Below are 12,951 nucleotides of genomic sequence, written 5' to 3'. Positions count from 1 at the left end.
GTTCGTCAAATCACTTTCACACCATTTCCCTGCCGTTCCTCGCTCAGCGCGCGGGAAAAACTAACACTTAAATCTTTCCGTGCGATCTCAGTTACCTCTTACTACATTACTATGATTACTTCTCTCTGTCTAAACGGGCGTCAACAGAATATTTCCATGAAAGTCTTTTCGGGTTTGCTGCCGGATCCTAAAATCAACTTGACTCGATATTTCGGCGATCCAACTGTTCGCCGTCTTCAGGAAATGCTGCTTCTGCTGATGAGTCCCGCTGAGAACTGACGCAAGATTGCAATTCGACGTCCTATATAGGCCACCGTTCAGTACACGGCGCATGCGCCGCCCATCACGGTTTCTGGCTTCCAAAACAGGGAGGTGGCGCCGCCCTTAGTTAAACACTGCTGGCAACGATATATCGCAATCAAGGCCGCACCGAAGAACGTTCAATTTTGATGCGAGATAATACAGGATTCCACGTTTTGCTAAGAGGAAACCCATTGTCCCTGTTGATTAAATTGTCAGCCAACCTAATTTCGATCGCCTCTTTATACACACTATTCCAAAAACCGGAAATGTTGGCAATTACAACAGTTTCCTCAAATTTCATTTTGTGTCTCTCATTCAGGCAGTGTTCTGCTACGGCCGATTTTTCCGGCTGTTGTAGCCTCGTGTGACGGCGATGTTCCACACACCTGTCATTCACTGTGCGAATAGAACGGCCAACGTAAGCTTTCCCACATTGACACGGGATTTTGTACACCCCGGGTTTCCTAAGCCCCAAATCATCCTTCACAGAGCCGAGCAGAGGCCTAATCTTAGAGGGTGGATGGAACACACTCTTAATGTTAAAACTCCTTAAAATTCGTCCAATCTTAAATGATAAGCCTCCAGCATAAGGAAGAAAGGCCACAGATCTATGTTCCTCTTCGAACACCTCCGGAGACGGTCCAAATTCCATAGCCCGACGAATCTGTTTCTCTGTGTATCCATTTTCGAATTTTAAGGAGTCAGGAATCTTAGGAACTGAAGTGGCTTTCAGAAATAGGTAGCGGAGTTCACGAGGAAGATTTACGTGTATATTTTACAATACGTTTTGTGCTTAATGTCAGAGCTGGGTTGAAGTCCCCTGCCGCTGTGGAGACGATGCCTTTACCATCTAGCGGTGACTGCCCGAAAGCCGCGCAGACAGTCTATGACCAGGATGTTCCAAACTAAAGTAATACTGATAACTGATGCGGGATTGCGCTTCCATTATATTAGATGTCCATCGAAGCATTCCACAGAACAATTCGACATTGGCGTAACAACAATAGCCAACTGCCCTGCTGTACCGTTTTCTTCTCTGGAAACTTCCGTCATGTATTACTAGGAATCACAACAGAGATGAGAGCCAACGAAGTCAAAATATGTACAGTTACCATTTAGCATAGCATGTTAATGTAACTCAACATTACTAAAATGGACTGGAACGCCAAAGGCATGTGTATTCAAATACAGAGATATGTAAACAGGCAGAATAGGGTGTTTCGGTCGGCAACGCCTATATAAGACAAGTGTCTGGCGCAGATGTTAGATCCGTTGCTGTTGCTGGAATGACAGGTTATCAAGATTTACGTGAGTTTGAACGTGGTGCTATAGTCGGTGCACCAGCGATGAGACACAGCATCTCTGAGGTAGTGATGAAGTGGGGACTTTCCCGTACGACCATTTCACGAGAGTACCGTGAATATCAGGAATCCGGTAAAACATCCAATCTCCGGCCTCGCTGGGGTCGGAAAAGATCCTACGGAAGTGCAACTCTTCCGCATATTGGTGCAGATTTCAATGCTGGGCCATCAACAAGTACCACCGTGCGAACAAGTCAACGAAACATCATAGATATAGGCCTTCGGAGCCGAAGGCCCGCTCGTGTACCCTTTACGACTGCACGACATAAAGCTGGGCCCGTCAACACCGAGTTGGACTGTTGATGTCACCGGGCCACAACTGGTTTGAAGAACTTTCTGGACAATTTCAGATAATTATTTGGCAGCGTATATCAGCAGACACGGATCCATCGAACATTTGTGGGAAGTCAGTTGGTGCACAAAATACTGCACCGGCAATAGTTTCTTAATTACGGACGGCTATAGGGACAGCATGGCTCAGTATTTCTGCAGAGAACTTCCAACGACTAGTTTTCACGTCATATCTAGTTGCTGCACTACGCCGTGGAAAAGGTGATCCGACACGATATTAGGAGGTATCCCATGACTTTCGTCATCTCGTTGTAGTATTATCTATGGAAGAACCTTCTCAAGTACGACGACTAAACGAACTGAAATATCCCGGAAATGATAACAGTACGTCCGCCTACAATTCGAACCCAGTTCTTCAGCCTATCGCAGGCCATTTAGTTATCTTCTGAGCTATCCAAGAACGACTCACGACTCATCCTCACGGCTTTACTTTCGACAGCCCCTCATTTTCCATCCACCTTCCAAATTTCACAGAATTCCACCTGCATGTCTAGCTAGCACTCTTGCAAGAAAGGATATTGTGGAGACGTGGCTTACGTACAGCCTGTGGCATTATTTCCAGAAGGAATTTTCACTCTGCAGCTGAATGTGTGGTGAACTGGAACTTCCTGACGGATTAAAACATTGCGCTGCAACGGGACTCGAACTCTACTTCACTTTTCCGAAAACGAATTACTGAATATAAGCAAAACTTGTACGAACGAAAGTCATGACTGAAAACTGATTTTGAATCTATTATGTTGCTATAGGATGAATGGTAAATACATGCAGTAACATAGACGTTAGACGAACATCCAGGAACCATTTCTAACACACAGCGGAAGAAAATACGTTACATGTTATGAAACCGAAAACATTGTTTCCATGTTGTAACTCGTTTTCCACCTCTCTTCACAATGACATTAGTCTTGGCAAACACACAGAAACAAAATTTAGCAGCATTACGTGAAAAAGTTTTCTTACACGAAATGTTCGAAATGTCGTCCTGATTAGTTTGGTTAAAATGTACAGTTAAGTTGAATTTATTAGGTTCACTGGCAGTGTTCGTTGTTACAACGACACGGTGGTAATGTTGAAATGTGACTCACTTCATTCCTTGTGTCGACGTACAATTAACTTCATTGCTTGTGTCGACGTACATAGGCTTCTGAATACCACATACTGCGACCTATGAATCGGTAGAAGTGGACCAATTCCTTGGCCTCCTTGCTGTGCAGACCTAAAGCCACTAGTTTTATTTGCGGTGGCATTGAAAGCTCTCATGTACAGAACCCTTGTACAAAATGTACAGAGTGTACAGAACCGTCGTGCCCGTATTATGTAAGACTGTGAACAATGCGCAATTCGCCATGGATACATTATGCATCAGAGATTACGTGTGACGGCGTGTCGATGCGCGTTCCTTGCAGACAAGTTTCTGATTCGCATGTTCGAACTCCAGTTGCTGTGAGTTTATTTATCTAATTTCATTTTGCGACACATTATTTGTGTGCTTGTTTTGTAATGGAAACGCTGCCTTTAGAGAAAACTATGGACGACTTCCTAATCGCACAGCACTAGATTCAAGAGCGTTTATCGTGTTTTAACTAAACTGCGTAGGACTGGCGCATCCTCTTCACAGATTCCGTTAACCAGATTTCCTTAAAAACTAGCTTCCGGCATTAATGTTGGAGTTTCCTTTGGCTACGTGGATTGGTATGTTCACAGAATATGACGAAGCCTTTGATCTTCTACTTGTCAGGTGACAAGCTACCGAGTTCGAGACTCGGTCTAACACACAATTTTAATCTGCCAGGAAGTTTCACATCAGCACACACTCCGTTGCAGACTAAAAGTTTCGTTCTGAAATCATCACGCAGTCTGTGGTTAAGCACTGTCTGCCCAATATTCTTTCTCCCAGGAGCGCTAGTCCTGAAAGTTTCGTCAGAGAACTTGTGAGATGTCTGGAAGATAGGTACTGGTGGAAGTAAGGCTCGGAGGAGAGGTCGTGAGTCGTGCTTAGTTAGGCCTAGTGTAGCACCTGCCTGCGATGGGCAAATGTGCCAACTTCGAGTGTCGGTTAACACACAATTTTAATCTTTTTTAAATGGCTCTGAGCACTATGGGACTTAACATCTATGGTCATCAGTCCCCTAGAACTTAGAACTACTTAAACCTAACTAACCTAAGGACAGCACACAACACCCAGCCATCACGAGGCAGAGAAAATCCCTGACCCCGCCGGGAATCGAACCCGGGAACCCGGGCGTGGGAAGCGAGAACGCTACCGCACGACCACGAGATGCGGGCACAATTTTAATCTGCCAGGAAGTTTCATATCAGCGTCCACTCCACTCCAGAGTGAACACTTAATTCAAAAGACACATGATCTACACCTAAAATTCCAACAAAGATCGATCGATAGAAATTTTCGCGTTTGCCTTTACGGGTATCTGAATGGCGAAGTCCACAAAAGGAAAACTAAACACAAAAGACGAATTGATCTTATGGGTTATGGATAGCGCTGCTCTCTCAAAAGAACGACCTCTCATGAGCTACACGTGATGGTGTTGTCAAAGAAATTCCAAAGTGTATTGAAGTCGAAGTTAGAGTTTATGAACATCAACTTTGAGCTTAATCAATTGCCTCTGCTTAACAACATCATCTGAATATTTGTTCTGATTATATTGAAACAACTGTATCTCTGCAAGCATGCGATGTTTTATTCCAATTAATGAATACCATCAGATCCTAAAATATTTACTATTCCCACTGAAACAGCCTGCGTTTCCTAAATGCCTGTTACCTACTAATAATTGTCCTGTGTAAATGATGATTCAACTGCCCCTGCAAATGGTGTGTTATGCAAGCCACACTACTTTTGTTTCGTGGAAGGTATCCAGACAGGCGATAGACATGTAATCAATGCGAGTTCCCTCTCAGAGCTTTGGTCGACTGTTAGCAAATTGAACTATGGTGTACAATATACAAGGAATAGACAGGAGTTACACGGTATTCTTGGACCGAGATATACCTCACTTCTGCCATACTTGTCGAAGTGTCTCTAGCCTTTCTTTGTGTCATTAGCGGTGTAGTCATACAGATTTTCGATGTCTCTTTAAGTTTATTCAGTTTATAGTACTTACTCTCGTAAACTGTTCAGCGGTTGTATACCGGAATGTTGTTTCTTTCACGCTTCCTATTTTGATATCGCCTATTAATTGCGTTGTTTCCAACAGTGAACCAAACTTTTTTAAGGCAAAGTTTCTGAACCGTTAACGAAAGATTATTTACTACAATGGGAATAAACTTACTGCGACATCCAAAACCAATATGACTACACTGTTAGACAAAGAAAGACTGGAGACTCTTGGGTACGTACGGCAGTAGTAAGGTACATCTTGGTCCAAAAATACCGTGTAACTCATGGCCAAGTCTCGAATTTTTTGTAATATGATTTCGTTTGCTAACAGTTCCCCAAAGCTCTGACGGGACACTTCCACTGATTACGTGGCTGTCGCCTGTCTGGATACCATTCCCGACACAGATGTAGTCTAGGTTGCATAAAACGACATTTCCTACACCTTCCAGCTATTTCTCTACATCGTCGCATCTCCGACTGAGACATCTGTCGTAGCGTTGTACCAATTTTCCAGTACCCTCGTCATAGAAGGCAGCCGCTTGGGCTTTCCGCCACTCCTCTGCGCTGGTCTGAAGTTCGTTGCTTGTGCCAAAGTGTTGTCTTCATAGCCATCAGTTCTTGTGAGCAGTGATGAACATCAGAGGGAGCGAAGTCCGGCTTGTATGATGGCTGAGATCGCTTCAGGGTCTTCCTCACTGCCCCTGCAGTGTGCGGCTGAGAACTGTCATGAAGAAGATGTATGACAGGTATGTTATGTGAGGTTGCGTGAAATCAGGCGAAACCTCGCAGGGGACACGCGTACTTGGCGTGAGACACTATTGTTCTAGGCATCTTTACGTGCTCACTGCATGCACAGAACTGGCATACTAGAGACACTACCTGACAAAACTTCATTGGATTTTTCTCTGTTAGTTCTATTTCGCAACCTATCGTATTAATAATAGTCCTATTAACGCCTTGCATTTATGTCAGCTCTCAACTTTTCTTGGCATACTCACCACTTAGGTAAAAAATTAATGAAATTAGTCCACATTTCGACTGGTAACCTGTTCATCGTAGGCATAACAATTGCAATACTTGAGAATAAATATAAAATTCAAGTCATGCTTATGCAATTTACAATTTTTTAGGAGACTGTAGGTGTCTGTGTCAGATTGCTAGTGGTGCAAAACACAATACTCTGTCAATGGCATGCGTATTTATTTGTTCCTCAAGAAAGTGGTAAAGATTACCGCCTGCACATGAACATCTATGAATCTACAGTGTCCTTGTAAGGCACAGGATTGATTGTGCCCAGATTTGGTACGCATATCGCTTACCGTATGGAAAGGAGCGCTGTGGGGGAGTAAACTGCCCCTCACTGAGTGGTGGTGAGGGTAAAAGGAAGCATTATCCAGGGATGTCCGGAGTAATGCCAACGAAATTTTGTGTACAAGTGACTCATTATTTCTCTTATTTGCATAAAAATACTTAAGGGGTAATATTTCCCCACCACCCCTAGAGGTGGGAGTGGGAAGATGTGACATGAAAAACATATTCGATAAAGACCGATATCAGAGTCGAATGCATATTTTTCTTGGTCGCTACACTTACTGGTTACGGTCCAAAAGACGTTCCACTGCCAGCAGTAGTGGAGGGGGTCGGGGGACAAGGACAGTGACCTAACAGCGTATCTCTGTAACGCCTGACGCAGCTTCAATGCAACTTCCACTCTTACCACTTGTCGTCTGGAAAGAAATTACTTTTACAGTAATACAGCCCTGGCAGCCCTACGGCTGAACGTGGGGGTAAAAGAGGTGACATGAGAACAAAACTCAGGAACTCCTGCAGAAATTTCAACCAGATTTTGTTTATGCATGCATTTGTACAAAAATATGTGGGAGTAAAATACGCTCACTATACCTAGGGCTGGGGGTGACAATGAGAAGGGGTGCCATTCAAAAATGTTCAAAAATGGCATATTGCTATTTGTTTCTTGTATTTAGTTGAAATGGAACCTTTTAAAAGTGTGAGGCTGAAGTTTCTTATCTGCGTTGTTCAGCGTATCAACCACATGACGACAATCGGCACTGTAGCAATTCAATAATTTTGTCAGCGTGTTCCGCTAAAATCCCACACTATTGAATACCACAGGTACAATTAACGTCCTCACTGGAGCCAGATGTTGTAAGGCATCGGAGAAGCAAACAACTGCTCTCAAGATTCCTTCTTCTCGAAACTGCCGTAAGTTTGAGTTCACAGTACGAGTAAAAAGAAACAGAATCAAAAGGTCATGTTCAATGGAGAGGAAATCTGTGTAAAATATGTTACATAGAATCTATTTGACGTACGTATATGTGGCTAAAGCTACGGACAAAAGTCAGTCCTACATAAAAGGTGATTCAGCTGCCCCTACTGATGTCATTTTATGCAACCCGTAGTATGTCTCTACCGGGAACGGTATCCAGGCAGGTGACAACCGTGTAATCAATATAAGTTTCCTCTCGGAACTTTGGCCGACTGTTAGCAAACGGAATAATACTGTAAAAAATACAAGTGAGGATTGGCGATGAGGTACACAGTATTTTTGGACCAAGGTATACTTCACTTCAGCAATGCTTACCCAAATGTCTCCAGACTTTCTTTGTGTAATTAGCGGTGTAGTGATACAGTTTTTGGATGCATCTGTAAGTTTATGCCGCTTACAGCACCTAATTGTTTTTAAGGAATTATATCTATGAAAATCATTTTCCATTTGTCTTTTCTTAAATTCTTATGATTTCACCCTCATGTGCAACTCTTTATTAGTAAATTACACATAACAGGATGACTCTCAACTGCATAAACGCAGTTCTTTCCTCGTCCTTCTTGGATTTGCTTTAAAGTCAGTAGTAAAGTTTGCACATGTTATTGCACATGTAAAAGGGATGGTGGAACTACGAGAAACCGATGACAATCACGATGGGTAGGCCTTCAGCTGACCATGCATTATTGAACAATTGCTCATCTTTTGAAAATGGGAACGATTGTCTACCAAAATCAGGAAAGGAATGTAAAACGAATTGGGTAGAAAGATAAAGTCTGAAAGAAAGCACCAGGACAAACTATTCTTGGGTAAGTACGGCAGTAGTAACGTATACCTTGGTCCAAAAATAGTTCGAATTTTTTTCTCCCACTTTTTACATAAATTTTCGGTAGTCTATCTTGCGAAAGATTTCATAAATACCATCAAAAGTTTCAGTCAGTATAAGTTTAGGAACCTTCTCCATCTTTGGTTTCTGCATGCTACTTTCCCTGTACAATAGTCAGCGCAGGCCTTTGACCCACAGCGCTATTGGACTCATTTTAATTCCTTCCAGGAATAATACTATCCTACATGAATGGGGAGAATTAGTATATAAGTACATATAAAACCAGATAACAGAAAGGTAACACCATATTAAATACCAGTGTTCATACCACGGAAGCTGCGTGAATGATGTTCAATTACAGCTAATATATTTGGAAGGAAAATGTGATCATTCAGCTTTCTCCATCGTGGAAATGGAATCTCTTGTCTATTCCAGTAACATACGATAATGTGAGAGTTTGGTATTTGAGTAAATCTTTAATTAACAAATAAGTACGACTCATTCTACAGAAAATCTTCACCTCAGGTGCCTCATTTCTGGTGGAATATGGAAGGTCACAATGAAGGGTACAGCTATCCAATGTTAGAATTTGAAGAATATTTTTTATATTTTATTATTAGTTCCAATCAATTGTTATATCCTCAGATCAATATGTCTTAATAAAATGTCGTGAAAATCTTGTTTTCCACGCTATCTTTTTAATCTCCACCTGTCGGACGATTTCATAATTGTTGGAAACAAGCAATGAAATAGAATATTTTTTAGAAACTGCCTTGAAAGATTGACAAAAATTCTGTGACTCATAGTTACCATTTGCAGACGATTTTCCTCATTTGCTCACAACTAACCAATCTATTTTCAAACTTCTGCTACGCAACTGTGAACCTTTTTTTTTTTTACTATTTTTTGTATCGTTGTGCATTCACTTTAGGACGATGCACCGTTTTTCAGCCGTATTTTACATGGTGTGACTTATGATGCTGTCTGCATGGGGATGGGAACAAGCTGTCAAAACACAGTATGTTAATCTGGGCAATGAACATCCACTTATAATGCCAATTGTGTTTGCAATAGTTCTCTCAACTTCAAATATATTCTTGAAATTACTTTAGAAATTTGCAATATCGATTGCCGTGAAAGGTATCAGTATATCACAAGCGATTTAACCCATTGAGTATGTAGCTTATATTAATTTTTTAAAAGTAGATACAACGTGTATGGCAGAAAGAAAGTTACAAAAACAGTATAAATAAATTATGTCAGTACTTGCAAAAATTGTTATGCACAATGTTGTAATTGCAATATACAGCATGTGGGTGATTTTAATTATGCAACAAGTATAAAGCTTGAAGTTGCTTAAATTGATACACATAACTCATAAAATTTCATACAGAGATGGTAAGTGTATTATTGTATGATTGTATGAGGCACATGAAACGCATTCTGACACTTTAATTTTCACAACAGCTATAAATAATAATAAGTTCCAAGCAGGTACGATAAGATAAAAATAATGTCTGGAAACAAATTGGAGGTGAATGATGTAATTATATGTTCTGATGTAATATATATTGTCATTGTAACAGCAAAAACGTTTAGCGATGTAGGTCTTGTAACTTTTCCAGTAAATTCAGAAATTCCACCAAAGCTCACGGGTTATTTATTTATTTTTTTGATTAGTTTCAATCATCAGATACGAAAGCGTCTTTTGATATTTCTTGTAATTACAAAACATGTCTATTCTCAGTAAAGATAGATAAAGAAGTGCTTGATTCTGGTTTTACTTGTTTCTTATGCCAGAAGAAGCCGGCGGTAACAGTTTGCCTGCCTAAAAATTATGCAAATAGATAGCTGAATAAATTTGATCTCAACGATAATTAAATAAATACTATAGGAAATATACTGAGGGGCGTGGTGTATGAGACGTTACAGACAGCAAAAGCGGATTATCAGTAGAATATCATTGTTGGGTCTGTCTTATATTTTACTCTTCTCTTCCACCACTTTATTTCTGACTTAATCATGACGATTTTTTTTACGTAAGTTTAAATCAGATATTTCCATTATTGTTTTTTATTCTAATGTCCTGCTCCGTTCTACCCCACTGTCAATGCAAATTCGTGTACAAAATGTGCTGACTTAGAATGGTGGAGCACTAGAATAAAACGACGTGATGAAGTTAATTGAGAAATTTTGCAATATATTTTAATGACTGCGACACAGAATATGGCTCGCTTTGCAGCATCATCAGCACAAATGGGTGCATATGTGCTGATCTGATGTAGACTGATGGTGGAATCTGACAACAATGTATGACAAAACTGGTGAAGTTAAATGAGAAATTCGTGCTGAAAATTACATAGTAATGACTGTTAAACAAAATATGGTTTACTCTGCAATGTCGCCAACATCAAGTAGAGTAAAATATGTTCTGACTCGGTGTGGACAAGTGTGTAGAATGTAACTCGAGGAAATTCATTGAAGTTTAGTGTGAAACTTAGGGATTATGTTAACGTGACTGGGACACAAAATATTGTACGCTCTACGTCTTTCTCAATAAATAGTAGTGAACAATACGTGCTGACTTACGGTAGACACATGTTGGAATACTAGAATAAAGTTCAACGAAACTGATGAATTTAGGTTTTAAATTTATGCAATATGTAGTCGTGAGTGAGAAACAAAATATGATTCGCTCTGCACTTTTGCCAACAAAAATTAGTGTACTATATGTGCTGATTTGTTGTACACAAGTGCTGGAATGCTAGACTAAAGCTCAACAAAGTTGATGAAGATAACTAAGAAATTTTTGCAGTAGATTGCATGACTAGGTAACGCAATGGCCAACAGAAGGTAGTGAACAACTTGTAGTCACTAGAGGTAGACAGTCAGTGGAACACTATAATAAAATTCGACAAATTTAATTAAGTTAAGTGTCAAATTTACGCAGAAGGTTATCTTGGCTGGGAACCAAAATTAAGAGATTTAAATTATACATCTCATACATAAGACAATGGTCTGGAACGTGACTGGACAGACGGTGGAAGGAAAGCTGGAAAATGCCTGGAGAAAATTGACGAAATTAGTTGCGAAATTTGTATTGTTAATTATCATGACGGTCATATAAATGCATTGCACGTTTTAAAAGTGTTCAACAACTGCGACAGTAAGAGACATACGGGGGTTGGGACGGGGGGCGGTAATTTATTGCTGGGGGCGGAGCGCCGCGGACAGCGCGGCGTAGCGTCGGCGTCCTACCTTGCGGAGAGCGAGCAGACGTCGGCGTCGGAGCGAAGCGAGCTCGTGCGGCGTCGGGGCGGCAGTGAACGCCCGAGGCCGCCGCCGTCTTATATAGGCGACGCGCGGTGGCGGGCATGCGCAGAGGGTCGCCTGCCAGGAGAAGGGAGGGGGCGGCGCCCGCGGCCGGTCGGTGGTGGTGGGGGTGGGGGTGGGGGTGGGTACCCGCTACCCTCTACCCTCTACCCGCCTGCACCGCCCGCCGCGACCTGGAACCGAGGGCAGCCTCGTCTCAGAACGCCGGCAATAGAGCGAAAAATATCCGTAAAATTTCATCACACACGATGTACTAAACATCCCTTTGGAGACATCTACATAATATAGTTGCAGTTCACAGTTACGTGCTTAGCAGAGGGTTTGTAGAAGCACTTTCGTATTATTTCTCTATGGCTTTCCTCTCTAATAGCATGTCGGAAAAGCGAACACCTAAATGTTTTCGTGGAAGCTCCTCTTACGTTATTACGATAGTCATTTATCCCTATTTGACAGGGAGTGAAAAATATATTGTTGCAATTAAAAGAAAAAGTGTACCGTTGAAATTTAGTGAAAACATCTCGACGCAATGCAAAACGCAGTTTTTTTAAATTAATTGCCACTCCGACTCGCGTATCATATTCGCGACACTCTCATCCTATTTCGCGATAATACTGCAAAACTAGGGATCCATCTTTTATCTTTTTTGATGACGTCTGTCAATCCTATCTGCAGGAGTATTGCTGGGCGATATAGGATCATTAACAGGGGGCGGACAAGCGTAGCGTGGGCGGTCTCTTTCTTAGACTTGTTACATCTTCTAAGTGTTCATTCAGTCTTTGCTTAGCCTGTCCCACAACTTTTTCTATGCGATCGTTCCAATTTAAGTTGTTCGTAATTGCAATCCTTAGGTATGTGGTTTGATTGAATTTACAACCTTTAAATTTGTGTTATTTGTCGTGCAACCGAAATGTAACAGCCTGTTTTCATAGGGGAGGATAATGGAAGTAGGAATCCATGACAGTTTTTGCAATGTACCTAAGCCTAGCTAAGCCTAGAGACTAATTTTAGGACCGAATTAAGGAACACGAACTAGCGACCGTCATAAGCAGTTTCCATCATTTTCTATTGCTTTCTTGGTGCTAGACGTGAAATTGTTTTTAGCTCAACGTTTGTAAACAGTCTGAGTTCCGCATTTTCAAGTGTGCTAAGGAAGGTAGAATCAGGTAGTTGGTATACCACTTTGCAGCCAGCCTATTAAATAGACAGGACATAATCGCATTTTTTGTGCTGAGATAGGAGCATTTTTCCGCTGGTTCCCTTCTACTACCTACTGCAGCAGGGGATGTAATTCGTATGAATAAAAAAAAATGTGGTTCACTTACGTGAAATTGAACTAACCGAAAACTAATTTTACACCTCACACCAGATTTTA

At 41.3% G+C, this 12,951-nt stretch overlaps 1 protein-coding gene across 1 annotated transcript in view; it reads right to left on the bottom strand.

The window, feature by feature from the left end:
* The window catches only part of LOC124552628 (short neuropeptide F), a 596,078-nt gene extending 584,514 nt beyond the window's left edge, over window positions 1-11,564 (bottom strand). The window contains exon 1 of the mRNA XM_047126953.1: window positions 11,505-11,564. The gene's annotated coding sequence lies outside the window, so the exon portion shown is untranslated. The remainder of the gene's footprint in view (window positions 1-11,504) is intronic.
* Window positions 11,565-12,951: the final 1,387 nt, after the last annotated feature.

The sequence above is a fragment of the Schistocerca americana genome, chromosome 10, assembly GCF_021461395.2.
Source record: "Schistocerca americana isolate TAMUIC-IGC-003095 chromosome 10, iqSchAmer2.1, whole genome shotgun sequence".
NCBI lineage: Eukaryota > Metazoa > Arthropoda > Insecta > Orthoptera > Acrididae > Schistocerca > Schistocerca americana.
The sequence above is the reverse complement of the archived record's forward strand: the minus strand, read 5'-3'. Positions and strand labels throughout refer to the sequence as shown.